Source organism: Amblyomma maculatum, chromosome 11 (genome assembly GCF_055883805.1).
Source record: "Amblyomma maculatum isolate TAMU_Amacu chromosome 11, ASM5588380v1, whole genome shotgun sequence".
In the NCBI taxonomy this organism is placed as follows: domain Eukaryota; kingdom Metazoa; phylum Arthropoda; class Arachnida; order Ixodida; family Ixodidae; genus Amblyomma; species Amblyomma maculatum.
This window is the reverse complement of record NC_139354.1, coordinates 134,980,606-134,996,469: the sequence shown is the minus strand read 5'-3', so window position 1 is coordinate 134,996,469 and position 15,864 is coordinate 134,980,606. Positions and strand designations below refer to the sequence as shown.

The 15,864-nt window shown below is 44.0% G+C and overlaps 1 pseudogene; it reads right to left on the bottom strand.

Annotated features, from left to right (window-relative positions):
• Positions 1-3,079: 3,079 nt before the first annotated feature.
• On the bottom strand, positions 3,080-3,967 carry LOC146175013 (uncharacterized; annotated as a pseudogene).
• Between the last annotated feature and the right edge of the window lie 11,897 nt (positions 3,968-15,864).

The following is a 15,864-nucleotide window of genomic DNA, read 5'->3' as shown; positions in this document are numbered from 1 at the left end:
AATAAGAACACAAATTATTAGCTATTGACATAGACGTATGAGCGAATTGTATAAGCACATAAAATATACCACGTGCGCAAAACAAACAATTTTACTAGCAGGCAGGAAACAAAGTTGCTGAAATATACCATCATACACGTAATCAGCAGCACGATTCGGGGGCAAAAAAGAGAAAAAAAGTTTATAAAAACAGCAGATGAACTAAAAACAATAAACAAATGGCAGTGTGGGAGAATTCAATGTTCTATGTTAACATCAGATTAGCTAAAGCAGATTTAAACGCAGAATGGTCACTCACTTCAACAACCGATGGGGGAAGGCGATTCCATTGTGCCGATATGCAGGGGATGAATGAGTTGTAGAAGTGATTTGTTTGGCACGAAGGAATACCAACCTTATGACGGTGATCGATCCGAGCAGACATGTAGCAAGGAGGCGTAATGAATTTTCTCTTAAGGATGGGGTTATTATAGTAGATCTTATGAAATAGACAAAGACGGAATATATTTCTACGTTGAGACAGTAGTGGCAGTGATAAGCTTGATTTCATAGCAGTGACACTAGAAATACGATGATAGTTAGATAGAATGAAACGGGCCGCACGGTTCTGAATAGATTCGAGTTCATAGATTAGTGTCTCTTGATAAGGGTCCCAGATGGATGAAGCATACTCCAGTTTACTACGAACCAACGATTTGTAAAGGAGCAATTTTACGGAACTGGAGGAAAGACTAAAGTTACGACGTATGTACCCTAGCATGCGATTAGCGTTGTTGGTTATGTGATCTATATGAGCCTTCCAGTTAAGATTATGGGAAATAAATACACCTAAATATTTATAACAAGGCACAAACTCAAGGCTACTATTATTAAGAAGGTATGAGGGTAATAAAGTGTTACGACGAGAGACACGCATATACTTGCATTTGTTAATATTTAGTTCCACGTTCCACCTGTTAGTACATTCAAGGGCATGATTAATATCGGATTGAAGGAGAGCAACGTCAGAATCACTGTTAATTTCCCGGTATATGACACAGTCATCCGCGAAAAGATTTATTGTTGAGCATAAGTTATCAGGTAAGTCATTGATATATATAAGAAAAAGAAGAGGCCCTAGCACAGAGCCTTGTGGCACGCCTGATCCAACTGGAGAAGTGAAGGATGATATGTTATTAGCAGTGACAAACTGTGAACGATCTGTAAGAAAAGAATGCAGCCACCTGAGAACGTTAGGGTCAAGGTTAAGTTTACTTAGTTTCAGAAAAAGCAGTTGATGAGAGACCTGTCAAAAGCCTTTGAAAAATCAAGAAATATGCAGTCGACAACGGAACCCGTGTCAAGGAATGAATTTAGATCATGCGTGAAAGTTAAAAGCTGCGTTTCACAAGAAAACAACTTTCGAAACCCATGTTGACTGTCAGTAAAAAAATTATTAGAATCAAGGAATGATGCAAGGTGAGAGTAAATAACATGCTCCATGATTTTACACGGAATGCTTGTTAGTGAGATTGGTCGATAATTATGTGGGGAATGTTTATCTCCGGACTTATGCAACGGAATCACCTTCCCGACCTTCCAGTCCCCCGGTATGCAGGCTGTTTGAAGCGATTGCTGAAATAGGTTAGACAGTATTATTGCGCTGTACACTTTGGTTTTAATCAAGAACTTGGAATTAATATTATCAACACCACATGATGAAGAAATGTTTTGTTTTTCGATTATTTTTTCCACACCAACAGAATCAAAGACAATAGAATCCATTGGCAAAAAGTCAGCACTGGTATATGCAGGGGTTTCAGAACGCACATATTTAGAAAACGATGAAACGAATACACTTTTAAGGACATTTGCACACTCATTTGGGTGGATTAGCTCGTCACTAGAGTCTTTAAGGCTGATGGATGAAGTGTCGTTTTTGTTAACTAAGCTCCAAAATTGTCTAGGGTTATTGATTAAGAGGGAAGGTAATGTGTCATTGAAAAATACATCCTTGGTGTGCTTGAGTGCAGCTTTATATTCAAGGGCCGCGGTCTGATAAGCAGTCCAACGTTCTCGGGAACCGGTTAGTTTTGCAGAGCGGAAAATGCGTTTTTTCTTATTGCAAAGCCGTTTTAACGATTGAGTGAACCATGGTGATTGTCGATTAGAGGTGATGACTAAACGTGGAACATATTTTTCAGTGAGCCCAGCAACTTTTTCTTTAAACAAGCTCCAGTTTGTATTCACGCAACGATCGTGAAAGCTTGGTAAGTAATCATCTAGAAAAACAGAGAGTTCATGGTTAATGGCATCAAAATTAGCACTTTTATAGTCGTGGATACATTTTTTGTGGTTACTCTGATGAGGTACGGTGCAAGATAAAGAAAAATGAAGCAGCAAGTGATCACTTAGCCCTGGTAGGAACGATAAAGGCTGAAAAAGGTCGGGCGAAGTAGTAAGAATTAAATCAAGGATGTTAGAAGTAGTCGACATGATCCGAGTTGGCTGCATCACAAGCTGGGACAAGTTGAAGTCACTGCACAAACTCAAAAATCTATCGCCTTCACTGGAAAAAGGATTACAATAAGAATTTACATCACACCACACAATGTTAGGTAAATTGAAGTCGCCTAGTAAAATGAAGGGACTGTTTGGATACCGCACAGTAATCATATGGATGACATCATGAAGGTCGTCGGCAAAGTTTGGTGAACTGGAAGGCGGACGATAGCAAGTACCCAATATCAATTTCTTGGTGCACGTGCGAATTTCAACCAAGACTAGTTCTAAATCGGTTGTACAATGGATAGGAAAAGACCAAATAGCATCACAGACGGCGATAAGCACGCCTCCACCACACCGAGCACCCCTGTCACATCGATAAATGTTGTAGCGCTTTTGACAGTCAAAGAGTTCACTGCTATCAACCTTCGCAGACAGCCAGGTTTCAGTAAGGCATACTATGTCGGCATCACAAGCATTGATAACAGAGCAAAGATCGTCGCGTTTTGCAAGTATGCTCCGTATATTTGTGAATAAAAATGAAAGTTGGTTACTGACGGGTAACTTTATTCCACTGCCCCTCGCGTAATGCTAATCAGTGATGGGCTGAGCGTATGAGGTGGAAGGAATAGATAGTGCATAGTGCATGCATGTCATCAGAAGATTCGACCAGTGGCGTAGAGACACTGGAAAGTACATGCACGCAATCATCAAAGGGATTGTAGGTGTAACACGTTTTATTTATGTACAATTTATTGAAGCGAAGTTTGAAGGTTAATGGTTGGGTTTTGCCAAATTCAACCAGTTTCTTCCTAGCAAGACGAGTAGCGACGGAATAGTCTTCACTAACTCCAATTTTTTCTTCCTTCAGCTTAGAACTAGCGACGAGTATTTTCTGTTTAAGCTTGTAAGACGAAAATTTAGCAATAAGTGGCCTGCATTTATTCGGAGTATACACGCCGAGCCTGTGTGCTCTTTCAACCAGAATTTCGGTGGGTGGAATTTTCAAACAGGACGAAAGCATGCTAACCAGTTTTTCCTCTGACTGAGCTCAGGATTCGGATTGTGTGTCTGATAGGCCGTAGAAAATAAGGTTGTCTCGCCGCTGCCTGTCTTCAAACTCAGCCTGCTTAGAGTGCAGTTGAGAGTTTTCAGTTGAAAGACGATCGATCGACTGGCGAAGACGCTGTAGCTCCTCGTCAACTGCCTCAAGGGTGACGGTTTTGCATTCAACCCCTGTTAGCCTTCTTTCTATATCTGCCAGATTTTCTTGAAATTTAGCCTGTGTTTTTTTAAGATCGTCAACAGACTTGATTAAATCATTCTGATCCCTTTCCATTTTTTCAGTCCGCGTGTTCACAGTTTGCAATATTGCAAGCATATCGTCCATTTGCATAGAACCAGAATCTGACGGAGAGTCCTGCGCCCTCGATCTTGTGTTCGGCTCAGGCCCAGGGTTGAGCTCAACATCGCCTGACAACATAAGCAGATGGGTTGTAACATCAAAGCATTCACTGAGCACGGAAAGCAAAACTCCCGGGCGTGGGAACAGCAGCAGACAAACGTAATTCGATTTCTTAGCGTATAGAGGTGTAACAGGACTAACCTGGACGAGGAAGCAGAGCGGGTTAGAAAACCGCATCGTCGTGCTGTTCACACGCCCACTAAAGGCGCCGTGATCCCGCCAGCTCTTCATATAGGCAGCAGAGGGTGATGTTGCCGTCGATCCGGATCTTTGAAATGATGGAGGGATGACCGTGAAAATCCGGGTGTCGTGAGGCCAGGCGGATTCAATTCCGTTGTTGAAATGACAGGGCTTGCTGGCGTCAGTGGTGGGTGAAGATAGCGGTACGGCGCTGAAGTGAGCCCATGCGGTAACCTGGACGAGGAAGCAGAGCGGGTTAGAAAACCGCATCGTCGTGCTGTTCACACGCCCACTAAAGGCGCCGTGATCCCGCCAGCTCTTCATATAGGCAGCAGAGGGTGATGTTGCCGTCGATCCGGATCTTTGAAATGATGGAGGGATGACCGTGAAAATCCGGGTGTCGTGAGGCCAGGCGGATTCAATTCCGTTGTTGAAATGACAGGGCTTGCTGGCGTCAGTGGTGGGTGAAGATAGCGGTACGGCGCTGAAGTGAGCCCATGCGGTAACCTGGACGAGGAAGCAGAGCGGGTTAGAAAACCGCATCGTCGTGCTGTTCACACGCCCACTAAAGGCGCCGTGATCCCGCCAGCTCTTCATATAGGCAGCAGAGGGTGATGTTGCCGTCGATCCGGATCTTTGAAATGATGGAGGGATGACCGTGAAAATCCGGGTGTCGTGAGGCCAGGCGGATTCAATTCCGTTGTTGAAATGACAGGGCTTGCTGGCGTCAGTGGTGGGTGAAGATAGCGGTACGGCGCTGAAGTGAGCCCATGCGGTAACCTGGACGAGGAAGCAGAGCGGGTTAGAAAACCGCATCGTCGTGCTGTTCACACGCCCACTAAAGGCGCCGTGATCCCGCCAGCTCTTCATATAGGCAGCAGAGGGTGATGTTGCCGTCGATCAGGATCTTTAAAATGATGGAGGGATGACCGTGAAAATCCGGGTGTCGTGAGGCCAGGTGGATTCAATTCCGTTGTTGAAATGACAGGGCTTGCTGGCGTCAGTGGTGGGTGAAGATAGCGGTACGGCGCTGAAGTGAGCCCATGCGGTAACCTGGACGAGGAAGCAGAGCGGGTTAGAAAACCGCATCGTCGTGCTGTTCACACGCCCACTAAAGGCGTTAAAACGTTAACAAAGAACTCATTCATAGCTGTGGCTAAGTCGGTGCCAGCTATTATCCCATTACTGGTAGTTACTTCTAAGTAATCGGAGCGCGTTTTTCTATTGAGTAAATTATTTACTTGATGCCACAATTTTCTTGCATCATTACGCAGCTGTGAAAAGCGATCAACATAGTAAATGGATTTGGCGCTTTTTAGCTCCTTATTTAATTTATTCCTGTATTTCTTGTATTCAGTAAAAATATCAGCATTTTTAGTCTCAATAAATCTATGGTACATCTTATTTTTTATCTTAATTTTCTCGTATAGCGCTTTAGTAATCCATGGTTTTCTAAACTTCTTACTTTTCACCTTTTTGTCTTTCAGCGGAAATGCTTCGTCATAATATGCAAGAAATTTGTGAATGAAGCCTTCGTATGCCTCATTTACATCGCTCATCTCATATATATTATCCCAAGAAGCACCCTCGATGAGTAATTTGAATTTATCGAGCGATCTTTCATTTATATCTCTTACCTTATAAGAAAACGCGGAAATGTTTTGCTTATGCATTCTAAGAGGAACAAAGCAAAAAACAGGTAGATGGTCGCTGATGTCATTAGTCAGCACACCAAACATGGCTTCAGGAACTAACACATTTGTAACGCAGATATCTAGCAAGGTAGAAGTAGTTAGAGTTATTCTTGTCGGTAAGGTTATGTTGTTAGAACACGCATATGTATGAATGATACTGTTTAGTTCCCGTGAAATGTTATCATCGGAACTTATATTTATGTTAACATCACCCATAAGAGCAAAAGGAAGCTTGGTGGAACTCAGGAATTCCATTAGATTTTCCAAGAACCGGAAAAAGTGGGATCTGCTGCCAGCAGGTGGTCTGTATATTGTAGCAACCATAATGTGGGGCAGTGCTATTACCAAACATTCAACATTTGGCGTCATAATTGAAAAATCTTCTATTATGCTGTGCGCATAACAGTTTTTTACATAAATTGCAACACCACCGCCTCTGCCACTTGGCCTATGTAAACCGTTGTAATTATAACCAGGAAACGAAACATGATCGTCATTACAAGTCAGCCAGGTCTCAGTAAACAAAAGTGCATCAAAGTTTACTTTTAAAGATTCCAAAAACAACGTGAGGCAATCGCTTTTATTCTTCATACTACGAGCATTGATATGAATTGCAGAAAATCTAGTTTTGTCTGGGCCAAACAGTAGGTTGAAAGCGTCGTTATTATAATACTGACATGAGGGTTCAAAGTCCATGGAAAAATATCAACAACGATATATCTCTACAGATGCACAGATTATTCAGTCATCTTCTCCAAATCAGACTCCAAAAGTGAATTAAGCAACCAACAGCAGCATCCGTGCTTCATATTACTCCAATGCAGATTCCGCACTGCTCTAATTTTTTACACACCTGTCATGCAACAGTACTATGATACATATTTTCAAAACATATTGATGCAAATACAAGAATTGTAACGCAGACTGAAGAGTCTCCAAACATAAATTGTGTGACATTACACTCCTGCTACATTTTAAGGTTTACACTTGATCGACAATGTCAAATACATGACAAGAAAGCGCAACTTCCCAATTCAACCTGCGAAGGGGACGGGCAAATCAGATGGTGATAAACGGATTAAATTTTGGCATGCAGCAGACCTCAAGGAGCAGAAGAAAATAGGACATGAAACATCTGGCCCACAGACCAGTGGCAGCTCTTAACATACAGCTCTGCATATATACGCGTTTAGTTTTGTGATGGGATTGCGCAGTCATGCATGTCTTGTATGTCGTACACTTCACGTAGGCTGTACGGCCACGTTGGGTGTACGTTCACCTAGGTTGTACGTTCTCCTAGGCTGTACGTTCTCCTGGGCTGTACGTTCACGTTCGTGTACGCAGCAATAATTGCGTACAGCAGTCTTGTACAAATCTTGTACAATTTTTCCAGTAGGGCATGAGGCGAAAACAGTCAACGGCCTTAGCTTCAGGGCCCGCAACATAACTCATGCGGAGGAGGTCGCTATAGAATTGGCTGCTTTCCACTCTGACTCGAAATATATAATTTCCGACTCGCGAGGGGCCTGTCGGAATGTCGAACAGGGCTGTACCCCTTATCTAGCCTACCGAATACTTCAACATAGCTCCTACACTGGGGACCCCGCTACCCGATATATTATTTGGGCTCCTGCTCATCAGGGGCTGGCTGGAAACGAGGCTGCCGACGCCGCCGCCCGCGCGCTCTCTCTCCGGGAAGTTTCCTCCTCCTCCCCCTCTGACCGGGACGCTGATCCTAATCCGGCTTATACACTCAAAGATATCGTAAATTACTACCAATCTAGCCACAGTCTTTACCCGCGCCCATGTAAAGGCATTTCAAAGGTGGATGAGCGGCTCTTACTCCGCCTCTATACCAACACACTGCTGTGCCCGGCAGCTCTAAAACACTTCGACCCTGCTTTCTCTGGCAGCTGCCCGCACAGTGGGGTGGTGTCTTCGGACATCTACCACATGGTGTGGGCCTGCCCCTCAAATCTGGCTATCCCCCTCACCCCAACTTAACCCGGGAGGACTGGGAGACGACCCTGCTCGGCTGCTCCGACCTGAAGGCCCAACGGGCCTTAGTCGGGCAAGCCCGAGCGGCGGCAGACGCCACTGGAGTTCCGAACTAGGGACCTCCAGAGTGATAGAATCGAACCTCCATCTCTTGGATCACAAGCCAGCGCTTTACCAACTGCGACACGCCTCAGATCGTGAAACGCAACTTCATAATTCCCCTTGTGTACCGTGAGACTGATGGTGGGATTCCGTGAGTGACAGATATTGCGCCTTTCCTTTCCTGTAAACGAAATATAGAATGCCGGTGAACTTTGATGCCTTCAATAAAATGCTGGTTGTGTTCGATAAGGGGCACGTGACGTACCGTCACAACAGGTCATGACGTCACCAGGTGATTCATGCAGGGCGTTTGATCCAGGTGTCCGAGCAGCACCTTTCATGTGCGGCTTCTTCGAACATCGCACTACACAGCAAACAAAAGCAGACCCAGATGTTTAGGAGGCGTTAGCACAGCAGGCATCAGCGGCGTTTGAAATTGATTTATAGGATAGAAAAGGCGCAGTATCTGTCACAATTCTCCGCGGACGCATGTACCATGTACCACTCAGTAAAGGAAGGGGGGAGTGAGAGAAGAGAAGGTGGTAGGTGCGGTAGTGGAGGGCTAAAATCCATCGTGCTACTACAATGGCTTTCGTCTCATCGCACTTTAGTGGTCAAAAGTGCCCTCTAAAATTTTTTTTTGAAATAAGGACAGAGCTCCCCTTAAAGCAGGCCCAGTAGCTTTTAAAGCTACCGTCCTCTCCAGGCCTCGCACGGGGAATTCGAACTAGGGCACACTTTCAGCTTGTTTTTTTTTTTTTTAAAGAAAGTTATCAATGCAGCCTTGTAAAGTATCGAAAGACTATTTAAGCCTGTCTTGGAGAATGTTGTACTAGGCACTGCAGAACATGCACCTGAAAAAGAAGCCATCAAAAGCTGACATACATGACCCACCTCGACACTGAAGTTGACGCTTGCAAAGTAATGGGTTGGGTGCACTTATTACATGAAGAATGCCCCAGTCTGTAGTTTGTGGAAGATATAGCGGGACCATCCCGAAAAAAGGCAAAAATCATCCTGCAAGTATTGTGAGAAGGGGGAGATTACCGAATTATACTGGCGATGCCAATTTCCTTGTGGGAAGCGGAACAATCTTTCAGTGCCCAGAAGAGGCTCGTAGCCTTGGAGTATGATGAGGAGCAAACGCTTGCATAACATAGCAATGACACATCTGGATTGATGTTGATGAAAAAAAATTGAGCGATGAAAAAAACTTTGTCAGTGGTTGTCCTAGTCATGCTTTACTTTTAACTTGTCATATCCTTTTAAGAACAAATAAAATGGAAATATTCGAAATAGATGCCATGTGAAGCTACGTGTACCCCCTGAAATTTGCATGTATTATGCCACTGCTCTCTTTTAATGGGTGCTAATGTTTGCGTGGCAGTTATGCTTTGCACCTTGAAACATAATCATCATTCGCACTTCAATTGCTACTGATATCCGATGAATGTGCTGTGCACAATTTTGTTCCGCACATTTGTGCATGCAGCTATTTTACCAGGATTTTAAATTTGAAGCCTTTCTTGGCTCATGGGCTGCGGAAATATTTGCAGGAATTTTGAGCAGGACTGCAGCGGTGGCGTAGCGGTAGAACATCCGCCTCGCATGCAAGAGGACCGGGGTTCAAATCCCGGTGCCGCGCAATTCTCCACCGGATGACAAAAAAAAAAAAAAGAAAAAGTCCGCGTGTCGATGGAATTGCATATACAGGTTTGGGGTGCGACCTGATGCCGGTAAACACCTCCGGCAACGCACTCCCTCACCAGAACAGGAGTTGGCCACCCTGGTGCAGTAATTGGCCACAACTTCCTATGATAAGCTCCATAAAACCCCGGCCCTCAGTCACCAGCGGCTGCGGAACAACTGACCACGGCGGCGGTCAGACCTGTGACGCAGCAGGGGGTGCTAAGAAAGCCTGGCTCCGCTGGACAGGCCGCCATTGGAAACTGACCCTGGCAACGTTTAATGCTAGAACCCTTGCTAGTGAAGCTAGTTTAGCAGTGCTGTTAGAGGAACTAGAGGGCATGAAATGGGATGTCATAGGGCTTAGTGAGGTTAGGAGGCCGAATGAGGCATATACTGTACTGAAGGATGGGCATGTACTGTGTTATCGAGGTTTACCAGAGAGGCGACAACTAGGGGTAGGTTTCCTTGTCAATAAGTATATAGCGGGTAATATAGATGAATTCTATAGTATTAATGAGAGGGTTGCAGGCATCGTAATTAGGCTTAATAAGCGGTATAAACTGAAGGTTGTACAGGCCTATGCACCTACATGTAGTTATGATGACCAGGCAGTTGAAAGCTTCTATGAAGATGTAGAATCGGCAATGCGAAAAGTGAAGACGCAGTATACTGTACTAACGGGCGACTTCAATGCCAAGGTAGGGAAAAGCAGACAGGAGACAAGGCAGTAGGTGACTATGGCATTGGTTCTAGGAATAACAGGGGGGAGTTACTAGTTGAGTTTGCAGAGCGCAATAACTTACGAATCATGAATACCTTCTTCAGCAAACGGAAGAACCGGAAATGGACATGGAAAAGTCCTAACGGAGAGACTAAAAATGAAATCGACTTCATAATGTGTTCAACCCCCGCCATTGTGCAGGATGTAGAGGTAATCGGGAAAGTTCGATGTAGTGACCACAGGATGGTGAGGTCCCGAATTAGCCTAAATCTGAAGAAGGAACGCAATAGATTAGTAAGAAAGAAACCCATCAACGAATTAGCGGTGAGGGGGAGGGCAGAAGAGTTCAGGATCTCGCTAAAGAATAGGTATTCAGCTCTAACTGAGGATGGCGACATTACCCTAGAGGCAATGAACAATAATTTCAGGGATATCATTACTGAGTGCGCGGTAGAAGTAGGCGGTAGGATAGTTAGAGAGGATACCGGTAAGCTGTCTAAGGAGACGAAAGATTTGATTAAGAAACGGCAGAGTATGAAAGCTTCCAATCCAACAGACCAGATCGAATTGGCCGAGATATCAAAGCTAATCAATAAGCGCAAGGTGGCCGATATAAGGAAGTATAACATGGAGAAAATTGAGCATGCTGTAAAGAATGGGGGAAGCCTTAAAGCGGTAAAGAAGAAATTGGGCATAGGCAAAAACCAGATGTATGCGATAAGGGACAAGGCGGGCAATGTCATCACTAATATGGACAAGATAGTCAAAGTAGCCGAGGAGTTCTATACAGATCTCTACAGTAGCAAAAGTAGTCAGGACCGTAATGAGACTGGCGGTAGGGAAAAACAGTCAGACGTTCCACCAGTGGCGAAGGACGAGGTCAAGAAAGCACTAGAAACTATGAAAAGGGGGAAATCAGCTGGAGAGGATCAGATAACTACAGATTTGCTGAAGGACGGGGGGGATATCGTGCTAGAAAAACTGGCCACCCTGTATACGCAGTGCCTGGTGTCATCGACGGTACCGGAAGCATGGAAGAATGCAAACATTATCCTCATTCACAAGAAAGGGGACTCTAAGGACCTTAAAAATTACAGACCAATCAGCTTACTGTCTGTTACGTATAAGGTATTTACTAAGGTAATCGCTAATAGAATCAGGACAACCTTAGACTGCAATCAAGCAAAGGATCAAGCAGGGTTTCGGAAACGGTACTCTACTATCGATCATATCCATACCATGAATCAGGTGATAGAAAAATGCTCGGAATATAACCAGCCCTTATACATAGCATTCATTGATTACGAAAAAGCATTTGACTCAGTTGAAACCTCGGCGGTGATGCAGGCATTGCGAAATCAGGGGGTAGACGAGCCGTACGTGAAAGTGCTGGAAGATATATATAGTGGCTGCACAGCAACCATAGTTCTACATAAAGAAAGCAACAAAATTCCCATAAAGAAAGGTGTTAGGCAAGGAGACACAATCTCCCCAGTACTATTCACAGCTTGTTTAGAGGAAGTATTGAGAGACTTGGAATGGGAGCAGTTAGGGATAAGGGTAGATGGAGAATACCTCAGTAATCTGCGATTTGCTGATGACATTGCCTTGCTAAGCAACTCGGGGGATGAACTGCAAATAATGATTGATGACCTAGACAGAAAAAGTAGAAAGGTAGGCTTGAAAATAAATATGCAGAAGACTAAGGTAATGTTCAACAGTCTCGGGAAGGAACAGCAGTTTACATTAGGTAGCGAAATACTGGAAATAGTAGGCGAATATGTCTACTTAGGACAGATAGTAACTGCAGATCCGGACCATGAAAAGGAAATATCAAGAAGAATAAGATTGGGATGGAGCGCATTTGGCAAGCACTCGCAGATTATGACTAGCAGCTTACCAGTATCGCTCAAGAGGAAAGTATACAACAGTTGCATCTTGCCTGTACTCACCTATGGGGCTGAAACGTGGAGGCTAACCAAGAGAGTTCTACTTAAGTTGAGGACAACCCAGAGGGCTATGGAACGAAAAATGGTAGGGGTAACATTAAGAGATAGAAAGCGTGCAGAGTGGGTCAGAGAAATAACTCAAGTTACCGACATTCTAGTGGAAATTAAGAAGAAGAAATGGACATGGGCAGGACATGTAGTGCGAAGAGAGGATAACCGATGGCCGCTTAGGGTAACAAACTGGATTCCAAGGGAAGGAAAGCGTAGCAGGGGGAGGCAGAAAGTTAGGTGGGCGGATGAGATTAAGAAGTTCGCAGGGGTCAAGTGGATGCAGCTAGCACAGAACCGGGTTAAGTGGAGAAATATGGGAGAGGTCTTCGCCCTGCAGTGGGTATAATCAGGCTGATGATGATGATGATGATGATGATGACCTAGTGTTTGTGAGGGTTGGCCCCTTCAGGGTCAGCTCACGCATAACCTCCTGTATTTGTCCTATGTAAATGTTTTCTACCACCACCAGTCTACCGTGAAGCAGATATTTCAAGATAAATAAATAACTCCTCTCTCAACCAGGAATCCAACCTTTATCTCTTGGATCCGCAGCCGAGTCCCTTAACCAAATCAGGTTTTGAAGATGGCTGCGCCACTCCCGTGATCATGTATGGCTCAACGCAGCTTATAATTCTTGCTACCATGATTGATTTGATTTATAGGAATGGAAAGGCGCGGTAACTGTCTCAGCTCTTTTCTGTGGACACCTCAACCGCGCCGTAATGGAAGGGTGAAAAGTGGGAGTGAAAGTGGAAAGGGAGAAAGAGGAGCCATAGAGGAGGGCTACGCAGTAATTGCGACGACGTGGGGTTCTTGAACGTGCACTGACATCGCAAAGCACGCGGGCGCCTTGCTTTTCGCCTCCATCGAAAAGCGGCCGCCGAGGCCGGGATTCGATCCCGCCTGCTCTGGTATTATTATTATTATTATTATTATTATTATTATTATTATTATTATTATTATTATTATTATTATTATTATTATTATTATTATTATTATTATTATTATTATTATTATTATTATTATTATTATTATTATTATTATTATTACTATTATTATTATTATTGAAAATGCTGCAGCAAAGGTTAGGAAGCATCTCATCGAATTTCGAGCAGTATTTTCTAAAGGAAAATGAGGGAGGGCTAGATCCTGGCCAGTTCTTCATCGAAAGCCAAGGGACGATCTGCTAGAGATCAGGACTATCAAACTAGCTGTATATACGCCAACTGCTAACTACATCAAAATATGATGCTTTTCTCTGTGACTGAGGGCCCACACAGAACTGCATGGTAGCATGTGCAGTAACCGAGAATTCACACACTCACAGAGAACAGCATCATATTTTGATGTAGTTTGCATACATACAGCTAGTTTGATAGCCGGGATCTCGTATCTTCGCAGTGAGTACTATGTGTGGTCCCGTCTTCCACTTTATCGTCTTTGCGGTGTGTACCATGTGTGGTCACGACTTCCACTTGAGCACTGAAGCGTGCCTTTCATAACTGGTTCACAGGAATGGATAGGCACGGTATCTCTCACACTCGTTTCTCTGGACACCTGAATCGCGCACAGGAATGTAAAGGCGCAATATCGTTCACACTTGTTTCTGTGGACACCTGAATCGTGCCGTAAAGGGAAGGAATGAAGGTTGGAGTGAAAGTGGAGCTAGTTATGAAGGACAACGACGACGACTCGAAACCCAGGAACGTGAGCCAAAGAGCTGCGCTCTGGAACGGTTCGTATGTGGCCACTAAAGGTCACCAGTCAATTGTCGGCCAATTAGTCACAGAGAGGCTGGGAGTGGTAAACAGATCTAACACAGATTGAGTGTTCCTTCGTGTGAAAGTGGCCGAACCCGAATTTCTACAAACATTATTATATGTGACCCAATCCCGACGCCGCTTTCGTAAATCTGTCTGTAGCGCCCCACGACAAACGATGCTAATTAAATCACTAGCCAAAGTAACTGGGTTCCGACAGTTACGTAATAAAAGATCTAGAGGTCTAGTGTCTTGTACAGCGCAAGGAAAATAGATTCACTAATGAGAACGAAGAGCGCCTAGAATTGCAAAATCTAGAGCCAATAACTCACAAATTGGGAAGATAACTGGAATAAATATCAGCCCTGTGACACAATTTTGAAGAAATAGTAATGATTATACCTCCTCTTTTTAACTGCCGATATTGTCGGAATGAGCGATAATTTTATAAATAGAAGTGCTTGTCACGTTTTAGCCACGTCTCTTGAAAAATAATAATGTCTGGATTATGCTGTGAAGAAATGTAAACTAAATCTATTCAAGCTAAGAGAATTGATCGGCAGTGCCACTGGATAACGTTTAGCACTTCTATGATTCCGAAATACAAGAGAAACGGCCTGCCTCAAAATATTCTCCTTTGGCTTGGAGTCAAGCTGATGCTTGTGTGATTTTGGCTGGAATCGCGGACAAGAACGGTTAGACAAGCGAGACGTACTTCTTTTTTAGAACTCGGTTGTCTGATTCCACTATCTGTGAATTATTGATTCAATCTTCACCTGGACGAGCAGTCCCAGTATAAGCAGAAGCAACACTAGTTATTTTCGGAGGCTGAGAAATTTCAGAAGACCGGTTTAACATATGAGGGCCATTTATGTTTGCAAGGCTTGTGTCAGCTGAACTGCCAGAACTTGAGTAAAATCTTCCGAGACAGCAGTAACTACACTGTCCATCATTTTAGACATAGAGGCTTCCACAGCAGTCATTATTGCCTGTGAGATTGATACGTCTAGTGGCACACCTGATCGGGCTCCACTTCGTGAGCATCGCCCACGGTGCATTACATCTAGAATTTGTAATTCCTGAGTACGAGATTAACACGCCGAGGAATTTGCAGTATAGGCTCCACCGAAAGGCGGCATTTCTCATTTTGTTTCATTATAACAATGCAAGTTGGACAGGCAACCACTAGCACTATCTCCATATCGTCAGTAATTGGCGCAATCAATTGGCTTAGATGAAAGAGGATCAACACCAAATCTCAAAGGTCATGCTTATACATCTGACGTGTTTGAAGTTCCCGCAAATATGACATTAATAGCTATTGGCACCCGCATATTGCTAACTTCACGGGTGCAGATACAACGCAACCGCCGCAGAGAGAAGTTTGAGTGTCTCAGTTGGAGTTAAAGAAGAGCTTACCTTTTGGACCATTACTTTTGAGCAAGTACAATCAGAAGGGATAAAGCTGCTCACCTGAAGAAATTCAAGTGAATTGCTTTTAAGGAGACCCTTAACGCAATCAAGGTCTGATGATCAGCACATGATCAAGCTACGTCCAAACTTCCTCACCTCCGTAATCGTCTCATACGGGGAAGAGACTGCCCGGAGAGCAGCCCGAACAGTCCCAGGGTTTGTCATTTTGATGATGCCACCATCCTATGATGTGTGTAATGTTGATAATTGGTAAATTAGTAGTGGAAATCTGTTTTTTTTCAATGACGATAAATTTCACCACGTGACAGAACTTTTACACATTTGACAAAATTTAGGA